Source organism: Neomonachus schauinslandi, chromosome 14, assembly GCF_002201575.2.
Source record: "Neomonachus schauinslandi chromosome 14, ASM220157v2, whole genome shotgun sequence".
Classification (NCBI taxonomy): Eukaryota; Metazoa; Chordata; class Mammalia; order Carnivora; family Phocidae; genus Neomonachus; species Neomonachus schauinslandi.
Window position 1 is genome coordinate 18,146,936 of NC_058416.1, and position 21,257 is coordinate 18,168,192.

The following is a 21,257-nucleotide window of genomic DNA, read 5'->3' on the forward strand; positions in this document are numbered from 1 at the left end:
TTCTTTCTTCTTTCTTCTTCCTTCTTTCTTCTTTCTTCTTTCTTCTTCTTCTCCTTCTCCATCATCAACATCATCATCATCATCCTTACACGGGCCCTCTCCCGGATTTCTAAGGGCAAATATTTTGGCTTGTTTCCATTCAGAAAACTTCCCTATAGTTTGGACATTGATGAACTAAAATCCAAAGTCCCCAGCCAATTTCCTCACCCCCAACCTAACTTTGGAGGGTTGCTGTCTCCATGTCAAGCTGATTACTGATGACAGGCAATTAGTCATCACTCCTTGTTTATGGGCGGGTAAGCCCATGCACCCTGCAGGGCCAGACACATGTCTGCCCCTTCGCTTCCCCACTGGCTGTCTCCTCTGTCCTTCGGGTCTCAGGCTAGACATTCCCTAGTGCAGACACTGTCTTTGACGCCTCCTTCTGCTTCAGTCCTCTCCAGTAGGGCCCGCATTCAGTTTCCTGGGGCCACATGGCTAGGTGGCTGAAACAACAGGAATTTACTGTCTCAAAGTTCTGGAGGCCAGAAGTCTGAAATCTAGGTAGGTGTTGGGAAGAGGGGAAAGTCCTTCTACAGGCTGTTCCGGCTTCTCCCCTTGGCCTGTGGATGGCTATCTTCTTTTTGTGTCTTCACTTTGTCTTCTCTCTCTGTCTCTGTGTCCAAATGTCCCCTCTTATAAGGAAACAGTCATATTAGATTAGGCCCCACCCTAATGACCACTTTAACTTGATTACCTCCGAAAAGACTTTTTCTCCTAATAAGGTCACATTTCTGAGGTATGGGGGGTTAGGACTTTGACATATGAATTGGAAGAGGACACGATTCAACCCGTAACAGGGCCCTATCACTTTACACTTATCATAAGATATGAACTGGCCCCATTTGTCCTCCACCCCCCTCACTGAGGGCAGGGACGGTGTCTGATCCTCCCCTCCATCCCCAGTGCCTACCCTAGGGCAGTTTGTGTTCATGACTTCACACGCCTCTCCCTACTCCTCCTTTTCCTCCTTTTGTCATGTCCCTACTGACAGTGCAGGCACTGGTGTCCACAGGGATTCCTGAACTGGCCAGAGCTGGAGTGGGCTGAAGGGGGGCTCAGAGCCCGCCTGCTGGTGGTGGCGCTGCTTTAATGACCTAGACACATCCTCCCCATCTGCTTCACTCTCCAGGGAGCCACCACCCCTGGGAAGGCATGTCCCTCCTTGGCAGAGCATGCAGCAAGCTAATTCTCCGGCTCCATTTCTACATCTAGCCGGTGATTCCAGGAACCCAGCCATGCGCTCTAATGGGCCCCTGTCATTAGAGGCTTGGCAAACGTTCACACTCTGGGGCTCCCCAAAGCCCAGGAGAGCTGGCCAAGGGCTGAGAGGCACCAAGGCGATTTTCAAAAGCAAAGGGCAGCAGGCTCATAGTCGGACATTTTTTTAAACCTGCATTTATTTAGTAAATAATGTATGTTAATGCAACATATGCTATATTATGCAATAATTATGGAAACAACCTGATCCTGCTATCCCAGGTTTCACTTGTCTTCCGCAGCTGCTCAGCAGGAGTCCCACGGCCTCCTCCAGCAGAGCCTTCTCCTTGGGTCCATGAAAGGGCTGCAAATGTTGGAGGTCAGCCCCTCCACCCCACAACCCTGTCACTTGTTGAGCTGCCTGCCCTCCCCGACCATATCCCACTTCTCACACTAAACCACCCACACCCTGCCATCTTCGAGAGATGCCCCTCAGACCCGCAAGACCTCCCTGACCTTATTGGCCTGTAGTCATCTTCAGACTTGTAGTCCATTGTCATTCTGGCCCTAATTTACATACACAGAGCCACTGTGACTCAGCTGTTTCCCAGGCCTGTCTGCAAAGCAGATCACAGAGTCAGAGGCCCCACTCTCTACCCCCTACCTCCAGGGCACCAGGTGCTAGGCATTGAGTAAGAATTACTCCAACTTCAGTTGACAAGAACCTTACTGTCAGGTCAGGTGTGTGATTGCTGGGGCTGGGGTGTATGTGGTATGGGGCAGAGGTGATTGACTGCAAAGGTGTATGAGGGAACTTTCTGACATGATGGAAATGTTAATATGCATTCCATGAAGGAGAATTCAAGGTCAAATGAGTAAGAAATGGTGAGTGAAATTTGAACACATCTACTTACTAGAGTGCTCTTCAGAGTTTTCATGATGTCAAGTGAATTATGAGTCTCCAAAATGTAGTTTGCCACATTTCTTTTGACCATTGAAGGTTGTTGTTGGTAGTGGTGGTGTATGTATGTGTTGTGGGGGTGAAAGAGAGGGTAGGTACTGGTTTTTGCCAAATTCTTATTAACATCTTGAGGAAAACCACAGAACAATGTTTCAAAAAGTACTGCTACACTGGGTAAAAGATAGGCTGAAGATTCAGATAAATTAATATGGTAGCCAACCTCCATGATGGCTACCAGTAATTCTTACCTCTTGGTATTACTAATTTTCTGTTGTTCCTGCCCACGTATGATGACTTGTATAACCAGTACGATTTTGCAGAAATGATGGAATGTGACCACTGAGGCTAGGTCCTAAAAGACATGATAGCTTCTGCCTTGTTTTCTCTTGGGTCATTGACTCTGGGGAAAGCTAGCTGTCACGTCATGGGGAACTTAGGCCACCCTATGGGGGAAGTCCTAGTGGTGAAGAACTGAGATGCCTCATCCACAGCTGGTACTGACTCATCAGTCATGAGAATGCACCATTTTGGAAGCAGATCCTCCAACGCTTCAGATGACTGTAATCCCAACTGTCATCTGACCTCATGAGAGACTGTAAGCTGGAACTACCCTTCTAAGCCACGTCAGAACTCCTGACCCAAAGAAACTGTGAGATAATAAATGTTAATTGTTGTCTTAAGCCGTTAGGTTTAAGGGTCATTTGTTACACAGCAGTAGATAACAAATAGAGTTAAGCAGGATTTCCATGATGTTTTAATGTAATGAGCCTTTGGGAAATCCTTTACAGCTTTCAGAAATGAAGAGCAAGGGGCGCCTGGGTGGCTCAGTCGTTAAGCGTCTGCCTTCGGCTCAGGTCACGATCCCAGGGTCCTGGGATCGAGTCCCACATCGGGCTCCCTGCTCCGTGGGAAGCCTGCTTCTCCCTCTCCCACTCCCCCTGCTTGTGTTCCCTCTCTCGCTGTGTCTCTCTCTGTCAAGTAAATAAATAAAATCTTTAAAAAAAAAAAAAAAGAAATGAAGAGCAATCCGTATTTTGGCTGTTACGCTTCCCTCCCAATTACTGGATGAAAGTCTGGAAGACCAAGAATCACCCTTTTCCCAACCCTTCAAGCTCTGTGCAACACAAACAACAAAAACTTTTACTTGGGGATGTTTTCTTCAACTAACCGGAAGACCAGTGGTGACAGATGCTAATACATGGCTTCCATAGTTTCCTTTTCAGCCACCCGTGTTATAGGTACACTTTTTCCTTTACCCAATGTGAAGAGTTAGCTTGTGTTACATTAATTTAGCTTTATAATTGGAACAGCATGATGTGACCTGCAATAGCCATCTGTCTGTCTTGGACCATAAACCTCTGGCTGCCAGGACGAGCAGATCACCTGGACAGACACTGGTTTTACCAAAGGGTTGCGCTTATGGAGAAAGTAGCCCTAATGCCCAGAGCATCATTCGGCCCATCCATCAGCTCTCAGCCCATTCCCAGAGAGTCAACGAAATGACTGTCAAAAATCCCACAAAGAAGGAAATCTCATAATCTTGGCAAGAAATCACATTGTATTAATATTTTAATGTTTGCTTTGCTGCTATACGTTTTTCCTATATCCTGAGAAAAAGTTTGAGTTACCACCTCAAAGAGAAGGATATATAGGTATAAAACAAGATATTTAAAGATTCAACACTAAATAATATTAATATGATGACGTTTGGTTTGAATTTTCTTGGGGGGAAAAGTCATGAATAGATAAATGTGATCACAAAATGCCAAGATGTATAGGGGAGGCTACATTTCCCTGAGCTTTGGAACAAGGATAATACAATATTGTTTTTACAGAGCCCCTTTCTTGGAAGAAGAGCTCATAAAACTTTATCATACATATATTTGCTCTGCTAATGTAATCATTTAATCTCCCTCCTGCTTTTGTGAAGGCATCTTTACTACCATGTGGCAGGAACCCCAGACTAATTGTGTTTACAGAGAATGTCAAGCCATCGTCTGGAAAGGCCTGATTTTCTGAGGGAATTTAACAGTGAAAAACACCACATGATTTTTGTCTTTATCAAAAAACATTCTCAGGGTTTAATAAAATCGTAACCAGTGTCCCTATGAAGCAATGAGCGTGTTGTGTTGATTAACCTTATCTGTAGCCTTCCTCATTCATTCTCTTGGTTACACAGGCTGCCGTGGGAGAGTAAATACTGCCCCAGACTTTACCTTTTCACCTCTTCCTAATCTTCCTTAAGGGGCTCCTAGCAACTCTCCTGCCCCCAAGAACCCAGGTAAAAAGTGGAGGGCTGTGAACTCAGACAAATCAGTCAGTGTTTTGACCAATATCAACCAAAAAGAGGGAAGCTGGGAAGCCTCATTCTGGGATCCTCCTCAAAGTAATAAAGGGGACTCTTGAGAGTACTGGACATACCCTACCAGGGATGACACAACATCAAGGAAAAGTGTGACATCCCCCACATGCCCTTGGTTCTTCTATTTTGCCCAAAGAAATGAGAAACCAAGCACCCACGTCTTCAGGCAGAGTACTAGGCTTATAAAGGGGGAAGAGGCACAAGGGTAAGACACCTTGCAGGTGCGGGGCATGGACTTCTGGCCCTGTCTGGACATTCACATGCAGAGACCAGCTTTGGGGTGCACACTCCTGACCCCAGTTGACTTTCTCACACAAGATGCTTCTCAGTCAGTATTGAAACTTTATCTTTTTAACGGTTAATGAAAAGAGAGAAAGAATACAATTAGTAGCAGTTTAGGGTCCAAGAGAGCATTTCCAAAGCCAATGCTCAAATGTCTCCAGTGATTATTGTCTAGTTCTCTCTCCTGATAGAACTGGTTATAGCTCTTGATCTGATTGGAATTCCATATCCACGTCTTTCCCCCTCTCCTCTTGATGGAATCCTGAAGGACTCAGTGTGTGGTTACTTGAAGGAATGAACGGATGAATGAATGAATAAACAATTTTTCACATGCATTATATCATTCCATCCTCTGAACAACCTGGTGAGATATGAAAGTCAGGTATTTCTCTTCTTTTTAACAGATGTGCAAACTGAGATGCAAAGAGACCTGATGATGTTCCAAGGTCACACGGGAAATAAGTAACACCGATTTAGAACTCACAATGCTCTTTCTACCCTCAAAGGAAAGATGAGAAGCAAGGTAAGTGGCTAATCCACAAACTATGTCTTTACTGTGTATGGTTTTAGTCTTAGTTAACAAGCAGTTCACCCTTCTCCCTCAGCTTGGATGGCCTCCTCCCCTGCCCGCTCTGCTGGTCCAACACATTCCCAGGGCTCCCGGGATTTTATAGCCCAACAGAACCATTGTTTCTTCCATGGTACCTTCCCCTTCCAGCAGGGGAAGTTGGCCTCTTCCCCTGCCCCCTCTCCCTTAATGCTGTGTATGCTTTCTCTGTCCTGCCTCATCTCCTCAACTGGACTGTCAGCTCCATTCCTGGGTCCTCTGCAGTATTCATGGTCCCAGCCTTGTCTCTATGGTCATTTCTACCACTGCTCAGGAAAGCCTAGCTGGAGGAGATTTTTGTATCAATTATTCTGGAGCAAAAACAAGACCACCCCAAGGGATGCTTCTCTTCCTATGATAAATGGAGGAATCAGGAATCAGGTGATGTGGGACAATGATTGGAGTGTATGTAATCCACTTTCGGTCTTAACTATTTCTGGACCCTGTGTTGTTACCTCGTTGGCTGGCTCTTTCCTCCTTCATCCCTCCAGCCACAGGGTAACTATAGAGCAATGGGATTGATTTTTTTTTCATTCATTTAAATGAAAAGACTTTCCTTCAAAGTACTTTCTTATTCTAATGACATCCTCATTATTCAAAATGTATTGATATCTCTTCTGGCATTTCTTTCATTGCTGCAGAATATTCTTTTGTATAATTCTCAATGGTGGCAATTTTTCATTCCTTAGGGTAAGTTTGGCCATGGCTCTTTGGCCAGATAATAATAACAAAGTAAATGTATGGAGCGTTTTACAGGTTTGGAGAACTATGACATCCTTGATATTGATAGAATTAAGATACCAAAGAAGGTGGTAAGTATTGTTTGGGTGGAAAATTTGACATGGTAACAAAGGAAAGAGACAAGTTTTCTTGGGTAGTTCCAGGATGGCCCAAAAGCAAGTCCAAGCACCAAGTTCTAGACCAGCTTTGAGCAATGGTGTTCTCACTGGTCTACCAAGATGACTGTTTTGAAGGGTGGAATGGATCTGGATGCATTCATTCCAACATGCTAGTTATTAAAAATCACAGCCATTGTGTTAGGGGATTTCAACAAACAGTCACAACGTACCTATGAAGTATTAGGTACCGGAGTCATAAAAACAGTACAGGGCTCCCATGTCTGGACTTGCAATCTAACTGGGGGCAAATGCAGTACTGTAACAGGGGCAGGAATAGAGGTGTCTAGGGCCAAATGGCACAAAGGAAGAAGTTGTCACATTTTGGGGGGTTAATGGGGCCGAGGGGACTGATGAACAGGCATAGGGTATCAGGAAGGACTTCACAGAATTAGCACCAACCCTCACAACCACTCCCAAGACAGGTATCAGTATTCCCATTGTGCAGGTCAGAGAAGTTACAAGGCTGAACAAGCTCACACAGCTAAGAGTAAGAACCAAAGGTATTTTCTCTCTGCTTGGTTCATTGGTAGATGTCCACATAATTGTACTCAAGTACTAAATAATTGTACTTAAGTACAGGGTTTGGGGGAGCTGTAGGCTTTGGTGTAGACATGGCCAAGTCCAAGAACCACAGCATGCACCACCGTTCCACAAAAATGGCACAGAAACGGTATCAAAAAACTCTGGTCACAAAGATATGTATCTCTTAAGAGGCGTAGACCCCAAGTTCCTGAGAAACATGCGCTTTGCCAAGAAGCACAATAAGAAGGGCCTAAAGAAGATGCAAGCCAACAACACTAAGGCCATGAGTGCCCATGCCAAGGCTGTCAAAGCCCTCATCAAGCCTCAGGAGGCCAAGCCCAGGATCTCCAAGGGTGGCAGCCACAAGCTGGTTGACTTGCCTATATCGCTCACCCCAAACTTGAAACATGCTCATGCCCACATTGCCAAGGGTCTCAGGCTCTGCTGGCCAGAGGCCAAGGCCAAGGTTCAAACCAAGGCCAGGCTGCAGCTCCAGAAGGTGCCCAGTACCCCACAAAGTTTCCAAGTATAGAGGCTCTGTCTGCCAAGGTGAGGACGGAAGGACTGGTGTGACCCCTAGGCTTCTGTCTGCATGGGGCTGATGTCTTCCTGTGCTATTTGTCCAAATAAACCTGTGGCAGGATCTGCCCAAAAAAAAAAAAAATACCAGGGTTTGGATCTGGGTCTATCAGAAACCCAACACAATGCTCTTCCCATTACAAAATGCTGCCTTCCTTTTTCTTGAATGATCTGTTTTGGTTTTTGTTTTGTTTTAAGTTTATAGGAATCCTCTAACTAAAACAAAGCCCCCTAGAACAGTCCCTGGCAAGGCTGAGGGAACTCGGAAGGGACTCTCTCTGTTAGTCCCCATGAGGCCTGGGGAAACACCTCATTTTCTAGGTTCCTGTCTCCTCACAGAGGAAAAAGGCTGTGGGATGCAGGCAGAATTCGGGAGAGGGGTCACAAACCCAGGTGCATCTGGATGTACCTTAAGTAAGCGAAGAGTAGGGATTTGGGCCTCTGGAAGCCCAAGGAAGAGTTGCCTCTCAGTTGTTCCCATGCAGGAATGGGGCCAGAGTGGCCAGAGTGTCCAGTGTTTCAAGAAAATCTCTCAAACTTTATTTTTATCTGAAATCTCCTGATTTTCAAATGTTGACAACAAACAAAGAAACAAAAACACCGCGCAGGCCAAACAAAGTTGTGTCCCTCGTGGGGACCCAGCTGGCCCCCTGTTGGCAACATCTGGGTGACATGACATCTGAAACCTCTTCTAGCTCTAGAATTTGGCAATTCCATGGAGCTCGCGTGTTTCTCTCCTTATGAAGTGGCACATACAATAGGAAGAATAAAACCTAGGTGTCTTCTGTCTTTGAGGTCATGCTGGTGAAGGCTGGGCCTTATCACAGGTGACAGACGTCCTCAAGTGGATGGATTTTTCTCTGTCTTGGCAAAAAGCCCATAGCCAAGCTCTTGGCTCCATTCATGTTTAACATGGCCAGCCCACCTCTTGCTCCCGTCCTTCTTAAGACTACCCTGTCAGCTGATGACCTTTGTCATCCCCCAGTGCCTTCAGGTATGTAAATCGGGAAGTTTCCCTTCCAAAGTGGGCAGAAAAGATATACTGTCACAAAGCAGACATGTGCAGTAAAGTCTCGGTTGTAGAAGAAGGTGACATTCTGGAAATATTTTGTAAAAAAAAAAAAATGTGTAAGTATGAGAAGGGTCATCAGATAATATCAGCTTTTACAGATTGGGGCTGCCCAGAAAGGAGTCTATAAAACACTCTGCACAGAGACTCAAAGGAGTATTGATTTTTTAGGAGCAGAAGGGGTCAAAATTACATCCCTTGCACAACAGCTGCCTCTGCTCCTCCATCCAGACCTTTTAAACAAAGAACAAAGTCAGGAAAAGGCAGAGAGATAGAGCTGGAAAGAGGGACAAAGAGGAAGGCATTGTCTGATCCCTAAAAACCTTCCCCCTCCCCCCCGCTGGCCACAGCACTGAGGCAGGCTGAGTCTCTTTAGGAAAACCAGAGCCTGGTTTCATGTGGTTGCTACAGTTGACAGCCACCTCTAGGGACACGTGCTTTGTGTCTGCAGAAAGGCAGCGGGAAAGGTCACAGCCGGGCGGGCAGAGGACCGATGACACTGGCAGCCAAAGATTTCTCAGGTTGATTCGCCTGCTTCTGCAAGTACATAAAGTACCCAGAAGGCACCAGACATGTTCATATCCTGACAGCATCACGATGAAACTGGCATTGTAGGATCCTGATGGCATGGCCTTTATGACTGGAATAGGTATGCTTGCAGGTACCTTTTGATCCAGAAGTACAGACACATGGAAGGGAGAAAAGGGTCATTCTATTGTGCTTTTCCAAAGGTGATCCAGCACCAGTATTGACTATGGGGGCCTGGGAGAGGTCCCTGGTCTGAGGGGCAGAAGGAGGCTTCTTTAGGAAGGAAGCAGGATTTATAAATCAGAAGAAGACCATTAGCCTCCTGGTTGCAGCCAGGAAGACGTGAGAATGAGGAGTTAAAGAAAACCGGGGTTAGCAACCAGGTAGGAGAGCCATGCATGGTACCGTAATTCTTGCTACTTACCGGAAGTGAGAAGATCCTATTCTTAGCTCTTTCTCCCTTCCAGGTCTGATCAGTTGATAACTAGACCAAATCTGCCTAAAAAAAGGATCAGAGTAAATGAGCCCCTTCACCCAAAGTGGAAGCCTGGTTTGGAGAGCCCGGCAGGGCTTTCTTCCTGCCTCCCAAGTTGGAAGTGACCCTCCCAAGCCTGGGCCAAGATGCTGGGAAGGAGAAGAGGAAAAAGCCGCCATCACAGGTTTAGGGAAGCTGAGAAAACAGGGCCCCTGTTGCCTGCATTTTGCTGGGATGCTCCTACTCCTGGAAGATGTGGCCTGACAGATACAGGCTGCATGGAGTTCGGGGGAGATGGAGAGGAGACCAGAAGAGTTCGCTCTAATACTGCTCCATGCCATGGCAACTTGAGGGAGCGGAAGACAGATGTTCCCCCACCTCTCACATGCATGCTGTGGAGCAGAGCTGGGCCCCTGGACAGGTCACGGCCAATGTGAGACGCACTTAGCTGTGAAGATGGACACCAGCCCAACACAGGGTGGGTTCTGCAGACCAGTCATCCATGGTGCCTACTGACAAGTGAAGTCAACCAACAGGGTGACACTGCCAAGCCAGGGGAGCTCTGAGAATTGGGGTCTCAGGAGCTAGAAAAGAACCCAGGAGAGGAAAGCTATGAAAGACAAGCAGAAGGGATGGTTGTGGTGGCACAAAGAATCTTCAGCATGGGCAGGGGCTTTTTTGAAAGCCCACAGCTTGACCCTATAGGAGTGTCTTCATGGTTCTTTTTCCAAAGACCCAGTCTCCAGGTTGGGTATCTGGACATGGGCCAGGAGCAGATATGAGGGACCCCAGAAGAGGAAAGCCAGCCTGAGATGGCCAATGGCCAGGGAGGCTGTAAGCCTAGAAAGACATAAGCAACAAGGAAGGAGGAGGGAAGATGCATTGGGATCATAGACTGTGGGAAGAATGGGGTGGGACCAGGTGAGAAAGCTCTAGAACTGAGAATAGTGAGCTCCATGTGGTGACGATAGGGGAAAAATTCTGACCGGAATACCAACTTCCCACACACTGGGCTTCCAAGAATTTCCAGCTAAGAAATAGACTAGACATCTGGATACAGTCTTTGGGACCTGAAGTGGACAAGATCTGACCAAGATGGCAGCCATTCTCCCCGTAGTCACAAGTGCTGAGTGCCAGGGGAGTGCTCGGCCTCAGGTGGCCTGGAGGCAGACAAGACCTCAAATTAAGGAGCCAGCGGACCTCCATTCCCATTGTCGAATTTTGTGAGTGTAGAGATTCACCTCAGTCTGAACATTAAGGAGCACTGGGGAACATCCATGATGACAGATTCGTTCACGGATGGGTAAGATTCAGGTGGAAGGTGGGATTTTTCTTGACTGAGCAAAGAAGCTTCTATAAAACAGCAGGTTCAATTCACTCACGTTTCTCAACATTGTACAATCTCAGTCAGTCAGATCTCCTTGCTAAGACCCTGTCTCTTTCTGTGTGTACATCCCCCCCACTCCTCCCCTAATAATCCCTGAAGGCCCAAGCCTAAACTTGAGCTAAAATATTTATAAAGAAACTACAAGCAAAGTTCAATACTTAAGGTTACATTTACACTTCCATTACCAACCAACAACAGTCTTCATTGATCAAGTTCTTGTTTGGCCACCAGTCATGGATGGCCAGCATTCCCTGGAAGACAGAGGGCCTCCGGTCCATGGAGTTGCTCCAAGTTACTCAGATCTTGTAGTGGTGCCCACACTCTGATCAGTGTTTTCTGAACAACCCTATCTCAGGACAGCTCAGCGCTTACTTCAGGTAGTAAATGATTACCTGTCACAACAGCACCATAGACAGAACCCTAAGAAAACATTTCAGCAATGGCCCTGCTGGCTGTTGGGGATTAGTCTAATCTTTCCCACCAGCAATTCTGTCTCCTCTGTCTGGGGCTCCTCAGGCAGCGCATGTTCCTGAGCAAACATTATCCACAGGAAGGAAGGAAGCTTATAAGGACTCAGTGACATTTGGAAATTGAACATGGCAAAGACATGTTTATCCTGCAAAGACATATTTATCCCATTCTTTGTTAAAAAAAAAAAAAAGTGGGAAAAATGGGAAATGGGGCTTTACCCTTCTTTGAAATCCAAAACCTCACAATGTGTTCATCCACTCAACAATGGAGTGAGGCCCTACAAGAGAAGAGGACGTCCCATTGTCATGCAGCTGGGACAAGAGTCCAGGTCGGACTCCTCAGTCGGCTCTCCGGGGTATTTTTATGGCACTGCACATTCCCGCAAAATGGAAGCTGACAACAGAGTGCGCCAACCCTTTGACAGTAATAGAACCTGAAACCAATAGCTCACATAGCTCAGCAAGGAAAAGCCGAGGAGGAGTCGAGGCAAACATTACACTGTATCTCAGGATAGTAAATGCTTTCAAAGGGGCGCCTGGGTGGCTCAGTCGGTTAAGCATCTGCCTTTGGCTCAGGTCATGACCCTGGGGTCCTGGGATCGAGTCCCTGCTCCACAGGGAGTCTGCTTCTCCCTCTCCCTCTGCTCCCCGCCCCCACTCATGCTCTCTTTCTCTCTCTCAAATAAATAAAGTCTTAAAAAAGTTTTTTAAAGTGCATAGGTTTGTGGTTTTCTCCCTCAGTTTTGAATGACCCAGTGATCATTTTATAAACAACCTAAGGTTCAGAGAAGGTAAAAGACTTGCCCAAGGTCACCAGGCTAATTATCTGACTGACATTAAGTACCTGCAGGCCACTGTTCTCTGCTATGTTGTTTTCCCACATCTCATTAATTCATTTAATAGCGTGAACTTCTACTTCTTGCCACGTTTGGAAGAGATTTATGTACTATGTTGGCTTTTGTTTTTTTTTTTACAACGGTCCCCAGTAATTTCACTTCTAAATTCTCCTGCCAATATATTCTCACATCTGTGAAATGATGTGTGTACAAGACTGTACCTTGAGGCATTTTTTAAAGTTTATTTATTTTTTAGTGATCTCTACACCCAACGTTGGGCTCAAACTCACAACCCCGAGACCAAGAGTCATATGTTCTTCTTCCTGAGCCCGCCAGGTGCCCCTACATGGCAGCATTTTTTAATGATTGGAAACCACCTAACTCTCCATTGATAGGGAATCATTCATATAAATTATCCAGTGGAATACTATGTAGTTATTAAAAAGCTATGAAAATAAGTTATTAAAAAGGAAGCTTATGTACTTAGGTACTCTTACCTAATGACCTATGAGATACAATGTTAAGTGAAAAAGTAAGATACACAACAATGTGTGTGGCATGTTGTCTTTTTGTAAAATGTATGTGTGGGTGTGTGGGTGTTTGCCGATACAGAATAATTCTAGAAGAATGTTTAGGGACTTGGAAACAGTGGTTATCTTCTGGGTGTTGAGGTCTGACACACAGTAGATGCTCAATGAATACCTGTCATCGAAGGCTCCACTCTGGCTCGGGGCTAGTCGCTTCCTACCAAGCCTGAAATAAAAGTTTATGTATCCGAGTATTCTTATTCCCCAAAGTTGACACCAGGGCCCAGGCCAAAATTCCCTGGCTTCACGGAGTGAATGTCCATCTGTGGCAAACATCTCTGCAGCCTGACGCAGCCCGCTGGGTTCCAGCAAGACACAGGAAGTCCAGCCTGGGCGGCTGAGCACTTACTTCAAAATGTCAGGAGGAGAAACTCACCAGCCACTTAGCGTCCCACAGGAACACTTTAAAATGTTTCCTAGACACCATCTACCGGGAAGTGATCTTCTCCTCAGTAAAAAATAAATGCAAAAGTGGTCCAGACAAAAACCCCAGTAAAAATACAGACTCCTTCCTCAAAATCACAGAAGAGAGCCAACATCTAAAATGCCTTTTTTTCTTTTCCTCATGTGGGCAAGATCACTCCCTTCCGGGGCCGCACCTGGGCAGACCATCCTCCCCACATCATGCGTTCCCACTAAAGCAGACCTGCTTGGACTCCAACTCTGGTGTCTGTTCTCCAAAATGACAACTAGGTAAGAACTGAACAAACTAAATATACTAGTAGTGGACACATGGTAATAACCCAAAGAGATACTTTTTCCAAGAATTGAATCTCTTACCAGAAGCAAACAAGGAAAACTTTAAATCAAAAGTCATAATAACTAGTACCTCTATGGCAGCTACCAGGTTCCAGAAGCCATTGGAAGCACTTTACCAAGACTAATGTCGTCTTCCTAAACAATCCAAGGAGGTCAGGATTAGGATCGTATTTCCGGCACGCTGAGGCTAGTTAACTTTCCCCGGGCCCACATTTAATAAGCGATGGCACCACAATTTCAGCCCCAAGCGTGTGGCTCTAGAATCGTGCTCCCACTCACATGATGGAGACCAGAGGGGGGTAAGGCGCTGAGACAAGCCAACAAGGAGATGGTCTAAATGCCGGGCAGCACAGCCATCAGGGCTGATGTGGACCCCCTCCTTCTCTGAACACAGAAGTCCTGGAGAAAACATAACCAAAATTGTTGTAAATGTTGAGCCAAATTGAAGAAAGAAAGTAGATTTCCCAGGAGCTGGAGGCATGGACTATAAAATGGAGCCAACAAGCACTGGAGAGCCAGGGGGATGCAGGTCCTGGACACGGGTGCCCGTGACTGGCACACACAGCGTGGGCCCCAGGTTTGCAGACGGGAGACCCTGCCTCTACCAGGCCCTTGGAAGAGCTGCCCCCTCCACAAGGGAAAGACTGGAAAGTCTCTCCTGATGCTTCAGGGAAATGGCCCAGAGATGTGTCATCTGCCCGGCACCAGAGGAAAAATATCTCCGTGTGAAGTTGAAATCCCAAGGCGGAGCCTCCCACCGAGGTCAAGTCTGAATGTGAGCTACTCACGGAATGCCAGAGCTCCAAGCTGAGGAATTCTCATGAGACCATTCACAAATCAGGGAGCGCCTGGTGCTCCCAGCAGAAGCAAATGCAGACCCCCCTGCCCCACCACCACACTTCCATGATTGAGGGCAATGGGACTCCTACAGAGAAAACAGACCACCACGGAAGAGAAGTCAAAGCATAAGGCCATATGTGGACAGGGGTCAGGCCGCCAGCTCCCCAAAGCACTCCTTCCCAGCTTTATCTTTCTTCAACACACTCACATGTAGGGTTTTAATTTGCAACCCCTACCCCAACACTGGAATTTAAGCTCCGCGATTGAGATATTTTTTCATTGCTCCATCCTCCATGCCTGCAAGAGTGGCTATTGCCTCCTAGGCATTCAGTAAGTATCTATTGGACAAAACAGGAATGCATATTGGGTATGGCTGTGTGCGTGGAGAGAATAAGAAACCTGAGTAGCCCAGAATTCAGCAGTGTCAGGAGAGAGGGACCCTCTGGGAAGACAGAAGGCAAAGGGTGGGAATAGTTGGTGATGCTTTGTCCAACTCTACCTATAGCAGTTTATTTCTTTAAAAAAAATGATCTGTAGCCTTATGGCAAAATATTAACATTTGTTACAATCTGGATGGTGGGCACGCAGGGGGTCTTACAGTATTCTCTGTGCTTTTCTGTGTGTTCAGAGTATTTCCTAACTTAAAATAAAAATAGGTGAAGGAAGGCAGTTAGGGAATGATGGATGCTTTGGGGGCCTCCAAGCACCCCATGGGGCCTACAGGCTGTCCTGATCCACGTCTGAATTCAGATCACAGCCCTGATTAAGTCCAAGAGCCCCAGACAAGTTGCCTGGTCTGCATTCACACATTTTGGTTGCAGAGGTGAGTAGAGGGGGGCCCAGCCTCAGAGAAGCAGCTTCCCCAGGAAGAACGCCCACCCCCAGATGAAGACTGGCTAAACATGAAGTGGGACTAGCAAGTGGTTTCTGCTCCTACATCTGCATTTATTAAAAAAAAAAAAAAAAAAAGGACCACTCACAGGTATCTCTGCAAAAATGCAGTTATTTGATTAAAGACACCAGCTACCAAAGCATCTTGCAAGATTAGGGATTTCTGTCTGGGTCTGAGACCGAGCTGGCCCCAGGATCTGCTCCACCCAGAGAAGCCCAGGCCCTGGATCCCTCATCCCTACAGAGGCTGGCCCCTTGCAAGCCTGGGGAAGTGCACCCCCTACTGGGCGCCTTTCTCTGCCTGGCCACCCCTGAGGTGAGAGGCTGTGACTGGCTTGCCACCTGTCCATCAGTCCGGGACTCAGCCCCCACACACCAGCCCACATGCTCTTCCAGAAGCAGCTAGAAGCCAACGCCCTGTGGGGTATGGGTGTGCTCCCCTCCCCAAACCAAGACACAAGAAAAATGGAGCCCATCCTCTCTGGTGATCTTCCCTGGCCTTCATTAATTCTTTTAGTTGTTTTGCAGATGATCACGTGCCTGCTGGTTGCACAAGCCAAATAAACCCTTGCTAAGTGCTTATATTCCTCAAGCACCTGGCAAGATGGCAGAGTCCGAGGCGCCCATAGAAATATCCAACCAAGCCACAGATGTCAGCCATGTATGCAGTTTTAATTTTTCTAGTGGCCACATTAATGAAAGTACAAAAAAAAAAGCAAGTGAATGTTTTAATTGGTAGACTTTATTTTCTGGAGCAATTTTAGATTTATAGAAAAATTAAGCGGTAATATAGGGCTCTCATACATATTCACCACCACCACCGGCCTCCCCACACAAACACAGTTTCCCCTACATTCTGCAATAGTGTGGGACATTTGTTACACTAGATGAGCCAGTGTTGATGTATTATTATTATTAACTGAAGCCCAAAGTTTACATTAGGGCTCACTCTTTGTATTGTACAGAAAACAGAGCCCATAGGTTTTGACAAATGTATAAATGATTCTATCACCTGTATAATATCATACAGAATAGTTTCACCGCCCTAAAAATCTCCTGTGTTCCACCCATTCATCCCTTCCTCCCTCTACCCCACTCATCTTTTCAATGTTGCCATGGATTGGCCTTTTCCAGAGTATTATATAATTGATATCATACAGTATGTAGCTTTCAGACTGGCTTGTTGCATTTAGTATATGCATGTAAGTTTCCTCCGTGTCTTTTCATGGCTTGATAGCTCATTTCTTTTTAGCACTGAATAATACTCCATTGTCTGGATGTACCATAGCTGTTTCTATCCACTCACCTGCTGAAGGACATCTTGGCTGTGAAATTAATCTTGATAATATATTTTACTTAACTGAATATATCTAACCTACCATTTCAACAAGTAATCAATATTTTAGGTGAGTAGTGGGTATTTTACATGTGTTTTCATACCAAGTCTTCAAAATCCGGTGTGTATTTTATATTTACTGTGCATCTCAATCTGGTGAGCCGCCTTTCAGGTCCTCAGCAGCCATGGGCTAGCAACTACTGTAATAGACAACACAGATCTAAAGAAAAAAATATAGCCCCAACCCTGGGATATTTATAATTTCATCAAAAGAGACAGAATATCCTTTCTTCTCACCCCCCAATGACTTGAGAATGCATGCATCCCTTTCACACAGACACAAATATGTTCAAAATTTTGCCAATTTATTGCTTGGACTTTGACTTTTTTCCGTGGAAAAGAGTTCTCATGATAGTTTTTTTTTATGATAGACCCACTCCATCCCCCTAAATTTGAATCATAATATGACATCTTAAGCAGCTGCTTAAGTGACATAGAAACAACCAAGCAAGTGCAAGTCATATCTCCTCCCAACCCACTAGAAATTTTCACATTCCTCTTAGAGATTTTCCACATTGAAACTTGTTTTATTCAACAGGTACTAACTGAATATCCAGTGCAGCAGTTTTCAAAGTATGTCCCTGTGTGTCCACAGGGGCAAAACTATTTGTAAAATATTACTAGACCTTATCTGCCTTTCCCATTCTCTTTCTCCCTTGAGTGCACAGTAGAGTTTTTCAGAGACTCCATGTTGGGGGTTGATGCACGGTCAAATACAGAAGCGGATACGGCAATCTGGCTCTTCGCTGTTATACGACATACTAAGGAGATTTGCAAAAATGTAAATCAGTGCCAGTCTTCTCACTAAATTTAAACCAAATCACTCTTCTTGCCACACTTCTATTTATAGCTATTTTCATAAAAAATAGAATTTATGTTAACATTTAATATGTGTATTATTGTTCTAAATAAATTAATACATAGTTTAAATTTCTCTTAGTTTTAGTTTCTAATGTATTCAATATGTAACACAGAATCAATCTAAAAAAAAAAGCTCTCTGGAGTCCCCTATAATTTTTAAGACTCTAAAAGTTTTCCAAGACAAGCAAGTTTGAGAAGCACTGTTCTAGTTTGTGCTAAGCTTGAGGAAGCCAAGATAAATGAACTTGTCACTGGATGAGGCAAACCATTCAAGAGGCCTGTCTCACAGAGAGGCTCTTTCTCTCTTTGTGTGGTGTGCTATGACGTCATATGGGGGCCACTGACATACAGGTAACATGAATGAGAGGGTCCTGCCTCAAGAGCCTGATGACTGGGACACCAGGTAACTTATTGTCTAAACCAGGATATTTGACTGGAGTCAAAAGGAACGTGCAATTCATGATTATGCTGTCATAGTCATACCATGATAGTCACAACCCCACAGGAAAGTTCATTTGTGCTCGTGAAAATAACTGGGGATTAAGGTTGGGAACATCTCCGCGGGTGGGAGGAAGACATTTGTGGGTGAGGATCCTGAGGACCTAGGGGAGGGACGGCTGGGAGGATGCGCTGAGAGGGGAGCGAAGCTTGAGTGGAGAGAGCTCGAGTGAAGGTGAGAAAGAAGCAGGATATCCCCTTAGTTGGGCCTGGCATCCTTGGGCTCGGGCTCCCCTGAGTCCTGGCATAGCCATGCTCTTTCTAGCTAATGGTCCTTTACTAAAAATTGAAAAAAGAACAAACAAAAAATGTCTATGGGCTACACAGTAAAGCATAATGGATAAAGGGGACTAATTTTAACTTTTTGCAGGTACCAGGTGAAGAGAAAAGGACCCCGTTCCTGTGGACTCAACTGCCTCATCACCCTCGAAGAGGAAGAGGGTAAGTCTACCCCACTGAGTGGCGCTGTCATTTTATTTCATTTCTTTGCAAGTTTCTAAGTTACCTTCAAATATTGAGTTCTAGAAATGTCGCATATTTTCACTGTCCCGCAAGGAGCAAGAGTGAAGTGGTTGTCAAAAGGAGAAATGAGAAGCACCATTTCCAGATTTGTCCTAGGGAGCTGACAGCTTCTGACAAAGTATCCAGATGGCGCTACATCGCATCGGCCAAGTATCTTATGCCTCAGCATCATCTGAACCGGGCATGGAAATGAGTGCAAAGCCCAGCTGTTTGCAGCTGACCGACTGCATTTACTCTGTGCCCCAAGGTGCAATGCCCTGGGGTGGGGGTCCGGTGGGGGGGGGTGCTGCCTTGGGAGGGTTAGGCAATCCTGCTCAGGAGACCAGGGATCCAGACCTGGCCAGTCACTGGTTGGCTGTGGGTCTTGCCTTCCATGTCTGTTTTTTGTTTGTTTTTTGTTTTTGAGCCAGACCATTGTAGGTACTAGTCTTCCTAGGATGTGGGGATGATTACAGGTGAGTCTGTCAAAGTGCTGGGAAGCTTCAATAATGGAAGGCTGTACTGTGTGCATTGCATGCAGAATAAAGCCCACAGAGGAGATTTCCTAAAAGCCGGCAAAATGTAAAATAATGATTTGGTCACTGTTTAGGAAATTATTACCATTCTTTTAATGGCCACAGGAGACTAAAAAGGAGGAGGAGAGGGAGGAAGGGAAGGCGGAGGAAGAGTGTGAAGATAAAAATAGGCAGACAAGATTGGTTCCCTCAACTCAGAATTCAATCCTGTCATCTCCTTGACAACTGGCCCTGCCGAGGGACAGGGGGCAGAGGTCAAGTCCCAGGGGTCCACCTGCCTCAGCAGAAATCCAGGCCTGGGGCCTGCCTCGTCCGGCAAACTGGAAAACCTGAAGTGGGAAGCTCCTGGCCAGCCTGCAGGCAACCCGCCGCCTCCCATTCGTCCGACTGTGGGAGAAGGAGACAAACGCATGGAGGGGCTGCCTGGTGGGGGCCTCTGGGGCTGTGAGGGAGCATGCCTGCGAGAGCCGGCCCAGGCCCCGGCTAAGATTACTGGGAAGTTCTGTATCCTGGACTCAGAGGCTAGAGAACCTTCCAGAGCCCTGTCTTCTGAGAGACAATGGCATCAGTGGCCCCTCCCCTTCCCCAACAGTAGGAGAAAGTTTGGCAGGTTTTGGGATCCCCCCCCCCCCCCCCGACGCTGTGCCTCATCTCAGGTGGGCAGGGCCGGGTCTCACAGTCACAGTCCAGCCCCAGTCTGTGCAGCTGTGCAGCTGTATATAAGGTCCCTCAGTCTGGGGATCAACCCTCCCTGCAGCACCTAAGTTTTCTTTTTTCTGATCAAATCAATTGGAGGATGCTTATGTTGCAGAGTAGACGTCAAAGCTTACATCAGCTTTTAAGGAGACCACTCAGAGAAACATCAACCTTGCTGTTCTATCAACACCGCCCCCCTCTCCCCCCCAGCATATACCTGCTTGCTCCCTGCTGCCATGAGCGCGCTTTGCGGGACAATCTGCAAATGGCAGGTCTGATGCGTTACCTTGCCAGGAATACTCGCCTTTTAAGCACGTCAGGGAGAAGAGCACATAAACCCTTCTGGAATGAAATTAGACATAAAGAAATGAAATGATGGTTGAACTGCAGATACTGGAGATGAGGCAATGCTGGGGAAGAGCAGGAACTGGGGGCCCTTCCACTCAGGCCAGATAGACAAATAATAATGGAAGAGCAACCACTACTTACTGGGCACCTGCCAGGTAGGACCTGCATCTGCCCGATAGGCATCGCCACCCCACCTGGAGCCATGAAGCCACTAACCACCCACCTGGCAGGTAAGACTTCCATTCGGGAAGCCAGGGCCCACTTCTTCCTCTACCACCTAGAGGCCCTTCCAGGGAGCGAGAACTGGCTGTAGGCAGAAGATTCATCCAGAAAAGGCAGTGGCAATACAAAGTAGCCTCTGTCCCCAAGAACCCCCAGGTGCGAAATGAGGGTCACACTTGGCCTGTGTGAGTTGCAAGGGGCAGCCTGGTTCATGGCACCAGAGGGAACACGGTGGTAATTTTAAGAGCAGCCGGTGATTGCACCTTTCTAAAACTGCCTGGACAGCTAGCCCTTTGGAAAAATAAATGGCCGGGAAAATAGAGAGGGTGATGTCGTGGCACCTGGCGCCCCTGAACGGAAGCCCCCAGAACCCCACTGGCCTGACTCTACCAGACTCGATGTATTGTTCCATCCTGTGTCTCTGCCAGGAGCCAGTTACCAACCTCCCAAATCTCTCTTGAGTCTCATTACTATGCAGACCAATTTTTCATTCATCTGGAATCCACTGTAGCATTTTAATGTGGAGAGCCTGCTACTCCATTTCTCTCCCCGGAAGAAAAATGGCTTAATTTCTCCAGCTGATAGATTTTTTTTCTTTCTGATCACTCAGACAGTAGAAAAAGACCCTGGAAAATCAGCTGTTGGGCTATCCACAGACATTTTATGATGGCCATAAACAGGGCTGTGGCAGGGTGACACACCAGGCAGCATCCTGATCGGTGGCCTCAATACTGCTATTATCAACCTCCTGCAAAAATGATGGGTAGATAGATAAATAGGTGGGTGGATGATAGAGAAATAGATGATAGGTAGGTAGAAGATAGACAATAGAGAGAGATGATAGATGGTCAAATGGATGGATGGATGGATGGATGGATGGATGGATGGATGGATGGATGGATGGAT

The 21,257-nt window shown here is 46.4% G+C and overlaps 1 pseudogene; it reads left to right on the plus strand.

Moving 5' to 3' along the window:
* Positions 1-6,961: 6,961 nt before the first annotated feature.
* Positions 6,962-19,901, plus strand: LOC110576987 (annotated as a pseudogene).
* The last annotated feature ends 1,356 nt before the right edge of the window (positions 19,902-21,257 follow it).